Raw genomic sequence first — 7,815 nt, forward strand, 5'->3', positions numbered from 1 at the left:
ATTTTCCAGTACTATAAACAAACTCAGAGTTCTCTTCCTCAAGATTTTGATTTGAATCCTAACTATATATACTGGTGTAGGATACAAACTGTCTACCTGCATCTGGCCAATGGTTCTTTCCTATGGCTTGATTTCTCAATCCTTTCATGCTGCTGTCTTCCTTTTTGCTAGGGAGTCTGACCATCATCCCCCATGAGCAATAAGTGTTATCATTTTCATAGTGCCCTGACCATAATCTGGGGCTACTTTGTAAACTGACCCCCATCTTATACATACAAACTTGATTTCTTCCCCATTGACACTTCAACCTAATCCTTTTCCTCTACAGATGGGCCTATCCTTCTTCTCTTGGGAGGTAGCTTGGCACAATGGAGAGAATGTGGAACCTTCAGTTAATCAATCAACAAGTGTTTATTAAGTGTCTACTATATGCCAGGAAACGTGCTAGGTGGAGATACAAAGACAATTAATGAAACAATTCCTACTCACAAGGAACTGTCTTCCCCATATGTGTAATAGGACTGCAAGCTATTCGGTAAATGCAGGGAGAACTGGACAATAAGCCCAGTCATTATAAGCATTTACAAAGTGCTCATGTGATGCAATTTCCAAATGAACTTTGGAGCATGCATAGATATTGTGTAACTATTTCCATTTCTGCTAACCATGTGGTGAATAGGAGCGTCTTTGAATATGAACTTTGGCTCATTGTTGTTTTTTTGTTTTTTGTTTTGTTTTAGGTAAAGATGGCTCCAATCTGATGAACTTTGAGAGATCAGGAAAGTCTCTGGGGTTTCATGCAGCCAAGCCAGCTTTGAAGTTGAGAAAGAGGAGAGACCTTCAAGACCAGCAATATTTGAGACAGGGTTAATTCAGCAGTGATACCACACTAAAGCATGAAATTGTTGGGACTAATGCTGTATAGAAACTATATTAAGTCTGAGTCCACTTTCTTCAGAGACCAAAATAGTATAAGGGGGAGCATAGCCCTGAGGTGTTAGGGGAAAATTTGTAAATTTCCCTTCATAAAAGCTAATTAATGTTAATTGGGTAAATGGAACTGGGGTGCTAGTCACCAACAGCTAACAATGGACGGAGACACAGCAGACTGGGAACTTGAGTTGATGGGATTAGAGAAGAGTCACCTCAGTCTCAAACTAGGAGTTTCCCTAGTATCCTGAAGGGGCAATGTATCTGGCCTGACTCTGAGAAAGTGAGGTAGGGAGTACTCACTATAAATATAAAGAAAACAAATACAAAATAGTTCCATATAAGGTAGTTTGGGAGGGAGGGCACTAACAATTGAGGGGATCTGGAAAGATTTCAGGTAGAAAGTGCTGCTGAAACTGTCTTGAAGGAAGAGAGGTATTATATGAAGTAGAAGTGAGAAGGGAATGCATTCCAGGCTTAGAGGAAGGGAGTGGTATACAATGAGGTTGGAAAGATAGATTGAGGTAGTCTGTGAAGGACATTAAAAGCTAAACAGAGGGGGCAGCTAGGTGGCATAGTGGATAAAACATCGACCGTGGATTCAGGAGTACCTGAGTTCAAATCTGGCCTCAGACACTTGACATTTACTAGCTGTGTGACCCTGGGCAAGTCACTTAACCCTCATTGCCCTGCCTAAAAAAAAAAAAAAAGCTAAACAGAGGACATTATTTTTTATTTTAGAGGCAATAGGAAGCTAGAGGAATTTAGGAGAATGACATAGTTAGATCTGCATTTAAGGAAAACTATTTTGGCAACTGTGGAAGATGGACTGAAGTGGTGAGAGTCTTGAGTCAGGGAAACCAATTAGGGGTTATTGCAGATCTCTGGGCGATTAGGGTCTTAACCAACATGGCAGCTGTGTGAGTAGAGAGTAGGGGGTGGATGTAAGAAATATTGTGGGGCCAGCTAGGTGGTACAGTGGATAGAGTACCGGCCCTGGAGTCAGGAGTACCTGAGTTCAAATCTGGTCTCAGACGCTTGACACTTACTAGCTGTGTGACCCTAGGCAAGTCACAACCCCAATTACCTCACAAAAAAACAAAAACAAAAAACCCAAAAAACAAGAAATATTGTGGACATTGAAATGGCAAGATTTGGCAAAGTTTTAGACATGTTGTGTTTGAGATTAATCAGAAAGACCAAGGTTCATGTTCCACCTTAGACACTTACTAGCTGTATAACTCTGGGAATTCACATAACTTCCATGGGCCTCAGTTTCCTCATATTCCTTGTGTTATTGCTATAGCTAGCATTTCTAGCACTGTTAAATTAATAGTGGTGATGATGGGGATTCTTGCTTCACTCAAGATGTTATTGGAAGGATCTCTAAGTTTTCTCTATTACATATAATGTTGTTGTTCAGTCATTTAGTTATTTCTGACTCTTTGTGACCCCATGGACTATAGACCGTCTATCTTCTGTCTGTCCAAGTTCAAGTTCATTGTTTTCATGACACTACCTATCCATCTCATCCTCTGCTGTCTCTTTTTCCTTTTTCCTTCCATTTTTCCCAACATCACGGTCTTTTCCAGTGAGTTCCATCTTCTCATTATGTGGCCAACCAAGGTGCTTAAGCTTCAGATTCAGTATTTGACCTTCCAGTGAATAGCTAGAATTAATTTCTTTAAGTATTGACTGCATTGAAATCCTTGCTGTCCAAGAGACTCTCAAATGTCTTCTCTAGTACTATAATTCAAAAGGATCAATTCTGTCATGCTCAGTTTTCTTTGTAGTCCAACTCTCACAGCCATACATTTTTTTTTTGTTTGTCTGAGGGATTTTGTTGTTGTTGTTGTTTTTTTTTGGTGACACATTGTTACTGGAAAAACCATAGCTTTGACAACACAGACTTTTTTGGTAAGATTATGTCTTTGCTTTTTAGTATATGCTGTCCAGATTTGCCATAGCTTTTCTTCCAAGGAGCAAACATCTTTTAATTTCATAGCTGTAGGTTCCATCTGCAGTGAGCCCAAGAATATAAAATATGATATTACTTCCATTTCTTCTCCCTCTATTTGCCAGGAAGTGATAAAATCAGTGGTGTATATATATATATATTTTTTTTTTGGTGAGGCAATTGGGGTTAAGTGACTTGCCCAGGGTCACACAGCTAGTAAGTGTTAAGTGTCTGAGGCCAGATTTGAACTCAGGTCCTCCTGAATCCAGGGCCAATGCTCTATCCACTGCACCACCTAGCCACCCCAAGTGGTCAATATCTTAGGTTTTTTTAATGTTAAGCTTCAAGCCAGCTTTTACACTCTCTTCTTTCACCCACATCAAGAGGCTTCTTAATTGCTCTTTACTTTCTACCATCAGAGTGGTATCATCTACATATCTGAGATTGTTGATATTTCTCCTAGCAACCCTAACTCCAGCTTTTGATTCATCCAGCCTGGCATTTCACATGGTGTTCTCTGTATAGAAGTTAAATAAATAAAGTGACAGCCTTGTCATATTCCTTTTCCAATCTTTTTTTTCCCCTAGGGCAATGGGGGTTAAATGACTTGCCCAGGGTCACACAGCTAGTAAGTCACAAGTGTCTGAGGCTGGATTTGAACTCAGGTCCTCTTGAATCCAGGGCCAGTGCTTTATCCACTGCACCACCTAGTGCCCCCCTTTTCCAATCTTAAACCAATCAGTTGTTCCATATTCCGTTCTAATTGTTGCTTGTTGGCCTGCATACAGGTTTCTCAGACAACAAGTAAGATGATCTGGTACTTCCATCTCTTTGAGGAATTGCCACATTTTGTTGTGATCCACACAGTTAAATGCTTTAGTGTAGTCAATGAAGCAGAAATAGAAGTTATTCTGGAACTCCCTTGCTTTCTCCATAATCTAGGGAATGTTGGCAATTTGGTCTCTAGTTCTTCTGCCTCTTTGAAAACTACCCTGCTCGTCTGGTAATTCCCAATTCACATATTGCTGAATCCTAGCTTGTAGAATCTTAAGAATAATATTGTTGGTGTGTAAAATGAGTGACATTATTCAGTAATTTGAACATTTCTTGGCATGGCCCTTCTTTAGGATTGGGATATAATTGGATCTTTTCTAATCCAGTGGTCATTGTTGTGTTTTTCAAATTTTCTGGCATATTGAATGCAACACTTTAACAGTATCATCTTTTGGGGTTTTAAATAGGTCAACCGGAATTCCATCACCTCCACTAGCCTTATTGTTAGCAATGCTTCCTAAGGTCCACTTGACTTCATTCTCCATCAATAACCACATAATCACAGTTATTGGTGATGTTAAGAGATTTCTTGTATAGCTTTTTTTTGTATTCTTACCACCTCTTTTAAATCTGTCCTGCTTTTACCATTTTTATCTTTTATCATGCCCATTTTTGCATGAAAATTTCCTTTGATATCTCTAATTTTCTTGGAGAAATCTCATTTTCCTCATTCTATTGTTTTCTTTTATTTCTTTGAATTGTTCATTTAAGAAAACCTCATCTCTCCTGGCTATTCTCTGGAATTCTGCAATCAGTTGGGTATATCTTTCCTTTTCTCCTTTTCCTTTTCCTTTCCTTCTTTCTTCAGTTATTTGTAAAGTCTCATCAGATAGTCATTTTGCTTTCTTGCTCTTTTTTTCCTTTGGAATGGTTTTTGTTGCTGCCTCAATATTACATAGTTCTTTAGGCAGTCTATTTACCAGATCCAATCCCTTAAATCTATTAATTACTTACACTTCATATTCATAAGGAATGTTATCTAACTCATGCCTGTATGGTCTGAGGTTTTTCTCTACTTTCTTTAACTTAATTCTGAATTTTGCAATAAGAAGCTCATGATCTGAGCCCCAGGTCTTGTTTTAACTGACTGTATAGAGCTTCTCACCTTTGGTTGCAAGGTATATAATCAATCTGACTTTTGGTGATATACATGTGTAGAGATGCCTTTTGGGTTGTTGAAAAAAAGTATTTGTTATGACAAAACTTTATTCATTTCTATCCTGCTTTATTTTGTACTCCAAAGCCAAAATTTCCTATTATCTAATTATCTTTTGATTTCCTACTTTGGCATTCCCATCCCCTATGTTGTTATTTAAAGAAGATTTTGTAGGTAATCATAGAACTGATCAATTTTGTCATCAGTGGTTAGAGAGTAGACTTGTATTACCTTGAGGTTGAACAATTTGCCTTGGATTCAAACAGGTATCATCTGGTCATTTTTGAGGTTATATTCCAATACTGCTTTTCTCACCCTTTTATTGACTATGAGGGCTACTCTATTTCTCCTAAGGAATTCTTGTCCCCATTAGTATATATAGTGATTATCTGAATTAAACTCACCCATTCCTATCTGTTTAAGTTCACTGTCACACAAGATATCAATATATAATCTTTTCATCTTCTGTTTGACTACATCCAGCTTTATAGATCTTACATTCTAGGTTCCTATGCAATAGTGATCTTTTACAGCATTGGACTCTCCTTTTGTAACCAGATGCACCAGCAGCTGAGCTTCCTTTCTGTTCTGTCCCAGACTCTTCATTGACATTGGAGCTACTTGTAGCTGTCTACTGATTTTCCTCAGTAATGTACTGGATACCTTTCAACCTGAGGGGCTCATCTTCCTATGAAAAACAACTATTTACTTTATTAAATAAATGTCTATTTATTGTTTTTTTTGTGTGAGGCAATTGGGGTTAAGTGACTTGCCCAGGGTCACACAGCTAGTAAGTGTTAAATGGCTGAGGCCACATTTGAACTCAAGTATTTCTGAATCCAGGGCCGGTGCTCTATCCACTGCGCCACCTAGCTGCCCCTAGCCACCTAGCTGCCCCCATTTATTCTTATGACTTCTAAAGTTTTTAATAGAAATAGGTGTTGGATTTTGTTAAAACCTTTTGAGCATGTATTAATATAATCGTATGTTTTTTATTTTTTATATTAACAAAGTTAATTCTAGATAGATAGATAATAGATATAGATATAGTCTTATTTATATTGAACAAGTTTTTTATTATGGGTATAAATTCAACCTAATCATATTGTATAATCTTTCTAATATGTTACTGTAACCTACTTCCTAATATTTTATTTAAAATAATGTTCATTAGGGAGAATGGTCTGTAGTTTTGTTTCTCCCCTTTGATTTTTTTTCCTCTAGTTTAGATATCAAGCCTGTATTTGTATCTTGGAAAGAAATTACAAGAGTACTTTCTTTTCTAATTTTTGCAAGCAGCTTAGTATTATTTGAATTAATTATTCTTTAAATCTTTGATAGAATTCACTTGTGAATTCATCTTGTCATGAAATTTTTCCTTGGGAGTTCATGATTTGTTCATTTCCCCACCCCCACCCCCCATAACAGCTTAAGTACTCTATTTTTCTTTTGTTAATCTGAGTATTTTGTATTTATCCATATTTTCCAAGTTATCATTTTTGTTATATAATTGGGCAAAATGGCTTCTAATAATTTCCTTTATTTTTCTAAAATTGTTGTTTGATTCTCCTTTTTCATTTTCAATTAAAACAATTTGGTTTTCCTCTATCTTTTTAACATGGTTAGTTGTTTATTTTATTAACTTTTAAAAATCAGCTTCTAGTTTCATTTATTAATTCAATGTTCTTTTTGCATCAAATTGAATTAATAATCTCTTCTTTAGTTTTCATACTTTCTACTTTGTTATTTATTTGGAGATTTTTGATTTGTTGTTGTTCAAAAATTTTTTGGTTGTATGCTCTTCATTTATTTCTCTTTTGTTGATGAAAATATTTAGCAATAAAATTTCCCCTCAGAATTGCCTTAGCTCTATATTCCAAAAGTTTCAGAATACCATTTCATTGTTCTCATTTTCATTTATGAAACTTCCTATTGCTTAAATAATTTGTTCTTTGACTTACCAGTTCTTTAGAATTATGTTTAGTCTCCAATTAGTTAATTTTTTTCTTTAATGGTCCTTTGTTTTATGTAATTTTATTGTATCATGATAGATAAATAATGTGCTTAGAATTTCTGCTTTTCTACATTTTTGGTGAAGTCTCTATGCCTCAACACATGGTCAATTTTTGTAAAGATGTCATGTATCGCTGAGTAGTGTGTAAATTATTTTCTATTACAATTTTTATTACTCTAAATGTCTAGCATATCTGAATTTCCTAAAGTTCTATTTAGGATCTTAACTTCTTTCTTCTTTATCTTCTAACTGGATTTGTATAGGTCTAAAAGGGGTATGTTGAGATCCCTCACTATTTCTTTTTCTCCCATTGATTTGATTAACCTTTCCTTTAACTATTTCTTTTTTTTTTTTTTTTTTTTTTGCAGGGCAATGGGGGTTAAGTGACTTGCCCAGGGTCACACAGCTAGTAAGTGTCAAGTGTCTGAGGCCGGATTTGAACTCAGGTACTACTGAATCCAGGGCTGGTGCTTTATCCACTGCGCCACCTAGCCGCCCCCTCCTTTAACTATTTCGATGCTATATTATTAGGGACACATACATTATGAATTGATATTGATTCATTATCTATAGCACCTACCTATGACATAATATAATTTCCCTACTTATCTTTTTATTTTTTCTTTTTATTTTTCTGAGTTTACTATAGTCTTTCTTAAATGACAATTGCTTTTTTAAAAGTTCAACTGAAGTATAACAGATTTTGCTACAGTCACTCATTTTAACTGTATATGAATTGTGTTTCACGAAGGTTTCTTATAAATAACATCTTGTGAGTTTCTGATTTCTGATCCATTCTTTATCTTCTTCCATTTTATGGGTGAGTTCATCCCATTCACATTCATACTTGTGACTATTAATTGTGTATTTCCCTCCATTCTGTTCTCTTGTACTTTTTTCTCTCTCTATTCCTATCTTCCTCTT

This window comes from Dromiciops gliroides, chromosome 4 (assembly GCF_019393635.1).
Source record: "Dromiciops gliroides isolate mDroGli1 chromosome 4, mDroGli1.pri, whole genome shotgun sequence".
Classification (NCBI taxonomy): domain Eukaryota; kingdom Metazoa; phylum Chordata; class Mammalia; order Microbiotheria; family Microbiotheriidae; genus Dromiciops; species Dromiciops gliroides.